Genomic DNA, 13,204 nt, shown 5'->3' with positions numbered 1-13,204 from the left:
CAATTTCCTTATTTGTATGCACCTATGGTATATTGTGACATTGCTACTAAAATATTATTTAACAAATGTTGTATGGTGTACTGAATCTCACTTCTCATTATAGCCATCCTGAGAGGGACAAAGTCAGAGTTCACCATCTCTGTTCCCTATTTGTCTCAGATAAGTGACAAAGGCTTCATCCCAAATGGCACCCCATTGCCTATTGGACCGCATCAAAAGTAGTGCACAATATAGGGAAAAGGGCGCCATTTGGGAGACACAAATTCACACAGTGGTAATAAGCAATACTGAGGAAGAGTTCATACACTAAACTTCTTCTAAACGTTGGTAGATATTGTTCAGCATGTCCAGTAATGCATCATCAACACCCCTGGAGGCACGGTATGCCAATTGGTTTGGCCTGTTGTTTTTAGGTATTGGGAAAATCAGCGACTTCTTCCATGACTCTGGAATTATCCCACTGTTCAGTGACAGCTGGAACAGCTTCTGGAAGGGTAATGTGAGCTGGTCTGCGCATGCCTGAAGTGCCTTGTTCATGATGCCATCAGGACCATATGATTTTCGTGGGTTGACACGTTGAAAGTGTTGCTTGATGTCATTCACAGAGATCTGTATATCAACAGCTGGTATTCTTTCTATACTGTCCAAGGCCACTTTCTGTCAAACCTACAATAGAAACTGTTCAAATCATTTGCAAAAGCAAGGTCATTTTTGACGGTCATACATTGTCTCTTTGGTTTGTGCCTGTGATGGTTTGTAGCCCTTTCCAGACTTTCATACTGTCCTTGTCCTTGAAAAGGTTTTCTAATTTGTCTTTGTATGCTGCCTTGCACTCTTTCATTTTGCTTTTGAGTTGCCTCTGAATATTTTTCCTTTCCTTGTCACTGCCACCTGATTTAAACACTCACTTTTTCGGGTTGAGAAGCTCTTTTAATTCCTGAGTTACCCACGGTTTATTACTGGGGAAGATGTTGACTTTCTTTTCGGGAATAACGAGATCCTCACAGAAACGGATGTACTCAGAGACAGTATCCACTGCCTCTTCCAGGTCATCGGCGCTGTCCGTCAGGGCTGCCCAGTCAGTGGACTCAAAACAGTCCTGGAGGCTGTATCTTTAGTCATGGAGAGTATGGTTTAGCAGGAGTAGCACAGCCTTTATTATTATTATTATATCTATTTTTTATTTAACCTTTATTTAACTAGGTAAGTTAGTGAAGAACTTCTTATTTACAATGATGGCCTAAACAGTTCAGTCTGATATAGACAGATATGCTAAGCTAATCATACAGTCTTAATAAGACACTCCAGAGGAAAGTGTGGAGGAGACTACTCAATATTGTATGAGTGTGACTTAAACACAGAGGTGTGAAATAAACAACACACCTCACATAATTTCCATTCAGCCATTTCAAATGTCAAAATCAATTCATCTATGAAAATAGACACACATGCTCAGTCACTCTCCAAAATGGCAGACTGCACAGTATGTGACGAAATGACTACCTCTACTACTGCGTTGTGAGACAGCTCCCTAAATCCGGCAACACCTGGAGGCCTGGTTAACAAGCAGTGGAGGGAGCATGCTGATTAAATTATTCTTATTAGGCCCTCAGAATCTAATTAGAGACTACTCAAGGGAAGGGGGAAAAAAACGTGGAAATCTCTAATGCGATTTTCCACTCTGGGGACTATAATCTCCATGGCACCCGCAGTGGTGGAGAACAAGAGAGGACCTAGTACCGAGACCTGGCGGACACCAGTAGTGAGACCAGGTGGTGCAGAGACCCTCTCCAATGTAAATGTTTATGTACATTTCTGACTAATGGGAGGGATGCAGAGCGTCTCAGGGCTCTGATCTAGGTCTGGTTTGGACAGGGCATGACTACACTTAAAAGTGGTCTGGCACCAAATACAATATTGCTCCAGTTCAGCTCACTTCTGTACCCGCACACATGTCGACACAATAGTGTCAAAAGGGTATGGGAGAGCAAATACAGTGGGGAGAACAAGTATTTGATACACTGCCGATTTTGCGGGTTTTCCTACTTACAAAGCATATAGAGGTCTTTAATTTTTATCATAGGTACACTTCAACTGTGAGAGACGGAATCTAAAACAAAAATCCAGAAAATCACATTGTATGATTTTTAAGTAATTAATTTGCATTTTATTGCGTGACATAAGTATTTGATCACCTACCAACCAGTAAGAATTCTGGCCCTAACAGACCTGTTAGTTTTTCTTTAAGAAGCCCTCCTGTTCTCCACTCATTACCTGTATTAACTGCACCTGTTTGAACTCGTTACCTGTATAAAAAAAACACCTGTCCACACAATCAAACAGACTTCAACCTCTCCACAATGGCCAAGACCAGAGAGCTGTGGAAGGACATCAGGGATAAAATTGTAGACCTGCACAAGGCTGGGATGGGCTACAGGACAATAGGCAAGCAGCTTGGTGAGAAGGCAACAACTGTTGGCGCAACATTATTAGAAAATAGAAGAAGTTCAAGATGACGGTCAATCACCCTCAGTCTGGGGCTTCATGCAAGATCTCACCTCGTGGGGCATCAATGATCATGAGGAAGGTAAGGGATCAGCCCAGAACTACACTGCAGGACCTGGTCAATGACCTGAAGAGAGCTGGGACCACAGTCTCAAAGAAAACCATTAGTAACACACTACGCCGTCATGGATTAAAATCCTGCAGCGCACGCAAGGTCCCCCTGCTCAAGCCAGCGCATGTCCAGGCCCGTCTGAAGTTTGCCAATGACCATCTGGATGATCCAGAGGAGGAATGGGAGAAGGTCATGTGGTTTGATGAGACAAAAATAGAGGTTTTTGGTCTAAACTCCACTCGCCGTGTTTGGAGGAAGAAGAAGGATGAGTACAACCCCAAGAACACCATCCCAACCGTGAAGCAGGGAGGTGGAAACATCATTCTTTGGGGATGCTTTTCTGCAAAGGGGACAGGACTACTGCACCGTATTGAGGGGAGGATGGATGGGGCCATGTATCGCGAGATCTTGGCCAACAACCTCCTTCCCTCAGTAAGAGCATTGAAGATGGGTCGTGGCTGGGTCTTCCAGCATGACAACGACCCGAAACACACAGCCAGGGCAACTAAGGAATAAGAAGCATCTCAAGGTCTTGGAGTGGCCTAGCCAGTCTCCAGACCTGAACCCAATAGAAAATCTTTGGAGGGAGCTGAAAGTCCGTATTGCCCAGCGACAGCCCCGAAACCTGAAGGATCTGGAGAAGGTCTGTATGGAGGAGTGGGCCAAAATCCCTGCTGCAGTGTGTGCAAACCTGGTCAAGAACAACAGGAAACGTATGATCTCTGTAATTGCTAACAAAGGTTTCTGTACCAAATATTAAGTTCTGCTTTTCTGATGTATCAAATACTTATGTCATGCAATAAAATGCAAATTAATTACTTAAAAATCATACAATATGATTTTCTGGATTGTTTTAGATTCCGTCTCTCACAGTTGAAGTGTACCTATGATAAAAATTACAGACCTCTACATGCTTTGTAAGTAGGAAAACCTGCTAAATTGGCAGTGTATCAAATACTTGTTCTCCCCACTGTACATAGGAACAACAAACTCAATGTGTGCATGTGTCTCGTCAATATTTCATCATACTCCACGCAACAGAGGTAGAGTGCCCCAGAGATGTGTTGCCTTCTTCTCCTGCATCACTTTCCCCAGCAGATGCCACTAGGGAACCCCCAAGTGCCAGGTCATCTGGAAGAACGACATCACAGCTGAAAAGGGAGATTGTTCAGATGTAATCTGCAAACAGAAACTTGAGTCAATAACCACACCTCCGTGCTTCCGCTGAGGATCCCACACAATCCCTGATCGCTCGTTCCTCCTTCTCTTCATCCTCAATATCTGCCATTGTTATATTCATCTTGCCTATCAACAGAATTCCCACTCAAGTGGGATAGTTTACTACTTGTACTTCTTTAAAGTAACTGTCCAGTGGAAATCTCTGTTATTCTGTTAACTCTAAGAACAATTTTGTTGACTCATCCTGTAGTTGTATTTGTGGCCAAAGCATAAATAAACAAATAAATAAATATATACTGCTCAAAAAAATAAAGGGAACACTTAAACAACACATCCTAGATCTGAATGAAATAAATAATCTTATTGAATACTTTTTTCTTTACATAGTTGAATGTGCTGACAACAATCACACAAAAATAATCAATGGAAATCCAATTTATCAACCCATGGAGGTCTGGATTTGGAGTCACACTCAAAATTAAAGTGGAAAACCACACTACAGGCTGATCCAACTTTGATGTAATGTCCTTAAAACAAGTCAAAATGAGGCTCAGTAGTGTGTGTGGCCTCCACGTGCCTGTATGACCTCTCTACAACGCCTGGGCATGCTCCTGATGAGGTGGCGGATGGTCTCCTGAGGGATCTCCTCCCAGACCTGGACTAAAGCATCCACCAACTCCTGGACAGTCTGTGGTGCAACATGGCGTTGGTGGATGGAGCGAGACATGATGTCCCAGATGTGCTCAATTGGATTCAGGTCTGGGGAATGGGCGGGCCAGTCTATAGCATCAATGCCTTCCTCTTGCAGGAACTGCTGACACACTCCAACCACATGAGGTCTAGCATTGTCTTGCATTAGGAGGAACCCAGGGCCAACCGCACCAGCATATGGTCTCACAAGGGTCTGAGGATCTCATCTCGGTACCTAATGGCAGTCAGGCTACCTCTGGCGAGCACATGGAGGGCTGTGCGGCCCCCCAAAGAAATGCCACCCCACACCATGACTGACCCACCGACAAACCGGTCATGCTGGAGGATGTTGCAGGCAGCAGAACGTTCTCCACGGCGTCTCCAGACTCTGTCACGTCTGTCACATGTGCTCAGTGTGAACCTGCTTTCATCTGTGAAGAGCACAGGGCGCCAGTGGCGAATTTGCCAATCTCGGTGTTCTCTGGCAAATGCCAAACGTCCTGCACAGTGTTGGGCTGTAAGCACAACCCCCACCTGTGGACGTCGGGCCCTCATACCACCCTCATGGAGTCTGTTTCTGACCGTTTGAGCAAACACATGCACATTTGTGGCCTGCTGGAGGTCATTTTGCAGGGCTCTGGCAGTGCTTCTCCTGCTCCTCCTTGCACAAAGGCGGAGGTAGCGGTCCTGCTGCTGAGTTGTTGCCCTCCTACGGCCTCCTCCACGTCTCCTGATGTACTGGCCTGTCTCCTGGTAGCGCCTCCATGCTCTGGACACTACGCTGACAGACACAGCAAACCTTCTTGCCACAGCTCGCATTGATGTGCCATCCTGGATGAGCTGCACTACCTGAGCCACTTGTGTGGGTTGTAGACTCCGTCTCATGCTACCACTAGAGTGAAAGCACCACCAGCATTCAAAAGTGACCAAAACATCAGCCAGGAAGCATAGGAACTGAGAAGTGGTCTGTGGTCACCACCTGCAGAACCACTCCTTTATTGGGGGTGTCTTGCTAATTGCCTATAATTTCCACCTGTTGTCTATTCCATTTGCACAACAGCATGTGAAATTTATTGTCAATCAGTGTTGCTTCCTAAGTGGACAGTTTGATTTCACAGAAGTGTGATTGACTTGGAGTTACATTGTGTTGTTTAAGTGTTCCCTTTATTTTTTTGAGCAGTGTATTTTTAAACACCTCAAACTTGAATCTCAAACAGACCGTTTCAAATGTCATCCTCCTGAGGCGGATGAGCTGGCCAATCAGTCTACTCGCATGAATATTTTTAATGACCATATACGCCCACACCATTCCAACACAGAAAAGCTGCTTTTTAACATGCTTAATTAAAAAATGTTGGTAGCAAAACTATTTCACTTATATTGTAATTAATTCTAGGTCATATTTCATAGAAATCTGGAAACAATGGACAGTTACTTTAAAGGGGGCTATAGTTGCCAGATCAACTGGGTGCCCAACCTAAAACTGAGTTAGACTGAGCTAAAACCTGGGCATTAGTTGAGGTAGCTAGTCTTCAGGTCTAAGGAGCAATTACTCCTTAAACCTAAAGTGCGTGTGTTTCCACACCACCTCTGCTACATCTGTGCATATGACAAGCCCTGTCCCAGAGTGGAAGCTAAATGTGGCCTATGTACCAAGTGAGAATCAGAGAGGTTTAGCGATATCATCACTCTAACTGAATATGTTAGGTGCATAACACAATCATACAAACAAAAGCCACAGTTGTATGAGTTCAGCTACATTCAGCTCAGAATAGTTCCGACCACAATGGAAAAAACAGCCAGCTGCTTTTGACTTGTGGCTTGCTCTCTGTTCTAGAGATCCCCTGTGAACCACACAGGCCTCAGCCCAACCTACTGAAACAGGTAGCGAGAGCCTTCTCCCTGTCAGGCTGTCTATGGGCTGCGCTGAAATGAAACCCCCACGAGTATCGCAGTGCTTCCCCATCCACACTTCATATGCTTCTGACAGGAAAAGCCTCAGAAGTACATCAGCTGAGGACAACGTGGTCGGTCTTTCTCAGATCTGAATGAAGTGTAAAATAAGCTGTGGTCACTAGTATTTAAAGGTGAAGATCATACGCCTTGCAATCAAGGGGAACGGCTGGAATGAAGAGAGAATCGGTGTGACTGCTAGATCACGGCCACATGTGAACACATCATAGGCCAAGTTGACAGAGAAACTGAAAGCCAGCAGGGCTGTGGTGTGGTCGTCCACCACAGTAGGATGACAACAACCTCAAGTATGAACATGGTGTAACAAACTGACTCTTAACTGACCCTAACTTCAGTTTTTTTCTGGTCCCTGAATTCATTTGAATTCAATTCAACTTTATTTTCCCCTAGGGCTGTTACAATAAATGAAGTTCCAAGAAAGTAAAGTTGTTTTACCAGGGCTGGGATCAATTTAGAAATGGAATTGAAATGAATATCATTATGAGTGTATTTGAATTATATTTGAAGAGTTATTAGACTGTTGTGTGTCTGTAGCATGGAAGAGCTTCATCCTGAGGTATTCATTTACACTATTACCCCCACACACCCATGTCTTCCTCTCAGTTTCCCAACCTATCACACCTGTCCTACAACGACATGACATCAACTATCACACAGGTCCATGTGCACTTGTAATCAACTACATTTTGCTCTGTGAGTTTGGGTTGAAGGGAACCGAGAGAGCTTAGGATCCAGTGGGATCCAGTTTCTTCCAGAACGGATGAAGTACAGATCCTGCACAACATTCTGTTTTGCGAGCTAATCAAATTTTTGTCCAATCTCTCTAGGAATAACTAAATAAATATATACATTTCAAAACATACGATGTCTGCAACTGATCAAAGTATGGGGGAAATCAACGTAGAAGACTGTCCGTGAGAGCCTTCTCACCATACCCCAAGTTACCACTCTCTAGGAGTCTCTTCATATCATACAGTGCATTTGTAAAGTATTCAGACCCCTTCTCTTTTTCCCCATTTTGTTACATTACAGCCTTCTTCTGAAATTGATACAATAATTTTGTTCCTCATCAATCTACACACAATACCCCATAATGACACATTTTTGCAAATTTCAAAAAAATCTAAAATGGAAATACCTTATTTACATAAGTATTCAGACCCTTTACTATGAGACTTGAAATTGAGCTCAGGTGCATCCTGTTTCCATTGATCATGCTTGAGATGTTTCTACAACTTGATTGGAGTCCAACTGTGGTAAATCCAATTGATTGGACATGATTTGGTAAGGCACCTAGTCTATATAAGGTCCCACAGTTGACAGTACATGTCAGAGCAAAAACCAAGCCATGAGGTCAAAGGAATTGCCCGTAGAGCAAGGATTGTGACGAGGAACAGATCTGTGGAAGAGTCCCACAAATTTCTGCAGCATTGAAGGTCCCCAAGAACACAGTGGCCTCCATCATTCTTAAATGGAAGAAGTTCGGAAACACCAAGACTCTTCCTAGAGCTGTCTGCCCGGCCAGACTGAGCATTCGGGGAGAAGGGCCTTTGGGTTCTTGGTCACCTCCCTGACAATGGTCACTTTGACAGAGCTCCAGAGTTGCTCTGTGGAGATGGGAGACCCTTCCAGAAGGACAATCATCTCTGCAGCACTCCACCAATCACGCCTTTATGGTAGAGCGACCAGACGGAAGCCACTTCTCAGTGAAAGGCACAACAGCTTGCTTGGAGTTTGCCAAAAGGCACCTAAAGGATTCTCAGAACATGAGAAACAAGATTGAACTCTTTGGCCTGAATGTGAAGCATCACGTCTGGAGGAAATCTGGCACCATCCTTATGGTGAATCATGGTAGTGGCAGCATCATGCTGTGGGGATGTTTTTCAGCGGCAGGGGCAGGGAGACTAGTCAGGATCGAGGGAAAGATGAACAGAGCAAAGTACAGTGAGATCCTGCTCCAGAGCGCTCAGGACCTCAGACTGGGGCGAAGGTTCACCTTCCAACAGGACAACGACCCTAAGCACACAGCCAAGACAACGCAGGAGTGGCTTCGGGACAAGTCTCTGAATTTCCTTGAGTGGCCCAGCCAGAGTCCAGACTTGAACCTGATCGAACATCTCTGGAGAGACCTGAAAAATTCTGTGCAGCAATGCTCCCCATCCAACTTGACAGAGCTTGAGAGGATCTGCAGAGAAGAATGGGAGAAACTCCCCAAATACAGGAGTGACAAACGTGTAGCGTCATACCAAAGTACACTCGAGGCTGTAATCGCTACCAAAAGTGCTTCAACAAAGTACTGAGTAAATCGTCTGAAAACGTATGTAAATGAGATATTTAATTTTAAAAGTTTACAAAGAAATTCTCAAAACCTGTATTTGCTTTGTCATTATGGGGTATTGTGTGTAGATTGATGAGTAAAAAAACAACAATTTCATCCATTTTAGAATAAGGCTGTAATGTAACAAAGTGTGGAAAAAGTCAAGGGGTCTGAATTCCTTCTGGAATGCACTGTATACAACAATCTCTCGTGACAGCCTTAACATCTAGTGGCTTGGTTGTTGGTGCCGAGAGTAGTGCAACAATAACTGTTCAAATAGCGTAGAAATACATCCTCTACTAGAGTGTATTGAGCGACATGGGAAGTCAGCTTCTCTCAGTCCATGCTTCATGATCTGTTCTAGTGTATTTCTATACCCATGGAAACCCACACACAGTACTAGTGCTGGGAATTGCCATGGACGTCCCGATACGATATGTATAGCGATTCTCTCGTATCTATGTGTATTACAATTAATTACTGTGATTTTACTGCGATTTGATATGCCAAACATACTGCTCATCATGTGTCTGCTGCAGAGGGACAAGAGAGAGCCATAAGAAAACAAGTTTTGATCAGTCATGGAAATAAAAGCACTGAAAACAAATTGGCTCATTTTTTAATAAGAAGATGGGAAACAAGCTATGAAGGAAATATACTGGAGTTTGGTGCAGGTGCAGCACACCAGCGGCAAAATAATATTGTCAAAACGATACAATATATCATCAACAATAATATCTCGATATGTAACTGTATCGATTGTTCCCCCTATCACTATACAGTACCCTGCAATACAATAAACAGTGCATGTGCATTGGAAAACAGTTTGTCATTATTAATAGTAAAATGCTTACAGCCTAGATAGATAATCTACCATTCCATAATCAATTGATATACCACTGACAATGCAGCATAATATACAATTGTCACGTCGTGTGTGTAGGTGGCAGGGAAGTCAGGCACAGGAGAAACAAACTTGGTGTAACTGGAGCAGTTTAATAAAGTTAAAACAAACTCCAAAACCAAAGTACATAATACAATAAACATGGGTACAATAACCCGTCGAGCACCAATCCGACAACACGAGCACATAACAACAAACAATCTCTGACAAGAACATGAGGGGAAACAGAGGGTTAAATACACAGCATGTAATTAATGGGATTGGAACCAGGTGTGTAGGAAGACAAGACAAAACCAATGGAAAATGAAAAATAGATCAATGATGGCTAGAAGACCGGTGACGTCGACCGCCGAGCACCACCCGAACAAGGAGGGGCATCGACTTCGGCAGAAGTCGTGACAACAACCCATATAATACTTTTCAGTCGATTGTTTCGCCTTGTGTTACATGGATTGCATGTTATTAAGATCACACTCAGTGGTTGTAAATTATTGCATCACACAAACTATACATTCTTGAAGGTGAGAAAACCACTCGCTTTGTTTAACGCCCACTACGTTATGAAAGTGAGATTTTCCAACCAGAGAGACCCTGTGAGCTTCTCCAGACAGGAAGAGGAACAGACAAGGCACTAAGCAGGACGCCCCCACAATCAGCTCACTCATGTACGTATGTATTGTATAGTCCCCAGAGTGTGTATGTGTGTGTCTGTGTGTGCACGCGCCGTGCGTGTTTTTGAGGTGTACAAAAAAACCAAATACGTCCTTATGCAGCACGGCAGAGAACATCACATTACTCCTTCTGACAAACATAATGTATGACTGCCCACATAACGGGGCAGAAAAACAAGTACACATGGAGACAATGACTAATATTGTCCAAAGGTTCTGAAAAATAATTAACTATGAAGCTGAGGAAACCAGGGGTTAGTTAGTCAGCCTGTAAGCTGAACTTTAGTCACTTTATTTCCACGTGTTGAAAGACTGAATCATAAGGAACAATTGATACCCAAAATGGGTTGTGAAGACCACAAGATGAACAAGGAAACAATGAAATGTCAAGGTGATCAGGCCAGGCTCAGACAGCAATAGCAATATAGGGCATTAAGGCTGGGTTTCAACTCAGGGCACGTTTTAGTCGGGCAGCACAATAGACAGCCGACAATACGCCTTTTAAAAGTAATGTTTAAGACGATATTTCCAGTGTTTATCATGAATGCGATCTCCTCAAACGTAGAGGAAATGACTTTTAAAAGGTGGATTGTCAGCTGTCTAGTGTGCTGCTCTACAACACGCCTTGTATTGAATCATGGCCTAAGTCAACAAAAGGAGGAGGGGAAGGATGTATTTCTTAAATATTCAAACAGGGCCCTTGTTTCATTCCAAAGTTACCATGTGCACTAAAGCCTTCCAATGTAATATTTACAGCTCAGAACGCTACTGCGTTTATGATTATTCCCCCTGGCTTCTTCTCCTCCCAGTCTACTCTTGGCCAACCAGGGCAGCAGACAGACAGTGTGATGTCACATGACTCACCAGGAAGGAAGGAAAAAAGCCACAAATGGGATGGCCAAGCCTTAAATTAAGTGCCTGAGATATTTCTGATCTCTCTCTCTCTGGCACTTATTTGTTTTCAAAAGGGTGACACGCTGATCATTACTGCACTATAAAATAGAACGCTGTATTGCTGGAAATGGGTGAACTAAAGAGAATGGAGGTTGAGTTAATATTTATTATAGCCTGTCAGTATCAGATGAGTGAAATCTATTATAAAAATGTGCTTTCACTTTATAACCCTGGCTATCTCAGTGGGGGATGATCGGAGCAATGGCAAATTTTGGATATTCAATGGCCCCACCTCATTGTCTGACAACAGTTGTGCTCCATCATCCCCATCCACTCATTCATACACACACCACCCATCAGCGATTCACAGGAAATGTCTCCCCAGGACATCCCATACCATTTCAACACCAAACGCCACCACCCAGACAGACGCACTCTCACCCCTCCCACCTCAGCTGTGTGGGGAAATCCCATGGCTCTGGCCCCTGCATCCGGACAGTTCCTGTTTACAAACCTGCCAGAGACCTTGTCACACTGAGGCTAAGCCACTGACCGCTAGCTCTCTCTCTCTCTCTCTCTCTCTCTCTCTCCCCTGCTTTGTTCTATTCACGGAAGGTTGTATTTGTTCTGGGAGACTTTGTTTCCACCTGCATTGTGCTGTGATGGGGGGAGAATTCCGTCCTCCTAACATTAATAGAACCAATCATCTTTTTCACGTTTTCCTGTACATTGTTACAGCCGCTATGTGTCTGCCTGCCTCTACTCTCAGACAGCCAAACCGAAACACAAGGAAGTAGTATAATAACTTGAGAGAGGTCTTTGTTGATCTACTCACAGGAGCTGTGCAGAAGATGTGTTTTGAATTGAAAGTTAGAGGTTCTCAATTTAATGATTTGAATTAAGTTGAACCAATTTAAACGGCATTGGAACATTGGAATAACACTTCTTATTGCACTGTGGCTTACACACGTACACACATACACTCAGGCAGGCAGGCAGGCACGCACACACACACACACACACACACACACACACACACACACACACACACACACATTATTATCAATAACAACGTGTCAATGTAGAATATTGTAATCCCTCACTCACATGCAGACTCTCGCTGGATTCAGAGCCCCCTGAGCAACATCAGTGAGGCTTTTACTGACAACTAATTCTCTGCTGTGTTTTTCTCTCATTATGCATTTCAGTGATGTCTAGAGGAAGACTCGAGGGGTAAACGAAGGACTTACTGTTCAGACAAAATTCCCCAACTGTGCTCTACCACACTGACTGCAATTATCTACCATGCTACAATTATGCTCTAATTATTTGTGAGGGAGGCCTTTACTTATCCACAGTTTGTTTTCACAAAGCTGTAATCCATAAACTGCAAACGATTCACAAAAGTGTTTCTCTTGCCTCATTATATCTACTAATGCAGCCAGTGCCAATTTGTGTCTCCACAAAACCAGTGAACACAAAACAAATCACAGGTTACACACAACGGTGATCAAACAATTTGACCCAGACAAAAATTGTGCTTAACTATGTAATATTCCAAATATATAACATTGAGAAGTGGCTACTGTTGAACTTCTTCACATGAATATTGGAACACAACAATTCTTCCTTTCTTCTCAATTTGACATAAATGTGTAAAAACAATATTGTACTGAAATATTCAGAACCATAAAACGTGTGCATTTTTGCACCTTGAACTGTTTTTGCTTTTTAAATGATTAGTCAAGTGTAAAGGAAAACACATTTATTATGCAGGTATGATGAGCAATATTCATTTAATACTCTATGCCTGGGAACATAGAATCAAACAGTCAGTGAACCGTTTTTTACAAACGAGAGCACTAAACACAGCTTTCCTTCCCCACAGACAATATAGTCCACCTGAGCACCTAGGCCTAAAGTAGAATACCACTCTAATACACATTGAATTAAATCAA

General features: G+C 43.3%; 1 protein-coding gene across 1 annotated transcript in view; it reads right to left on the bottom strand.

The window, feature by feature from the left end:
- The window catches only part of LOC106612542 (ubiquitin-associated and SH3 domain-containing protein B-like), a 48,004-nt gene that overhangs the window by 25,919 nt on the left and 8,881 nt on the right, over window positions 1-13,204 (bottom strand). The window lies entirely within an intron of this gene.

Source organism: Salmo salar, chromosome 09 (genome assembly GCF_965601325.2).
Source record: "Salmo salar chromosome 09, fSalSal1, whole genome shotgun sequence".
Classification (NCBI taxonomy): domain Eukaryota; kingdom Metazoa; phylum Chordata; class Actinopteri; order Salmoniformes; family Salmonidae; genus Salmo; species Salmo salar.
Note: the sequence above shows the minus strand (reverse complement) of the source record. Positions and strands in the feature narration are given on the sequence as shown.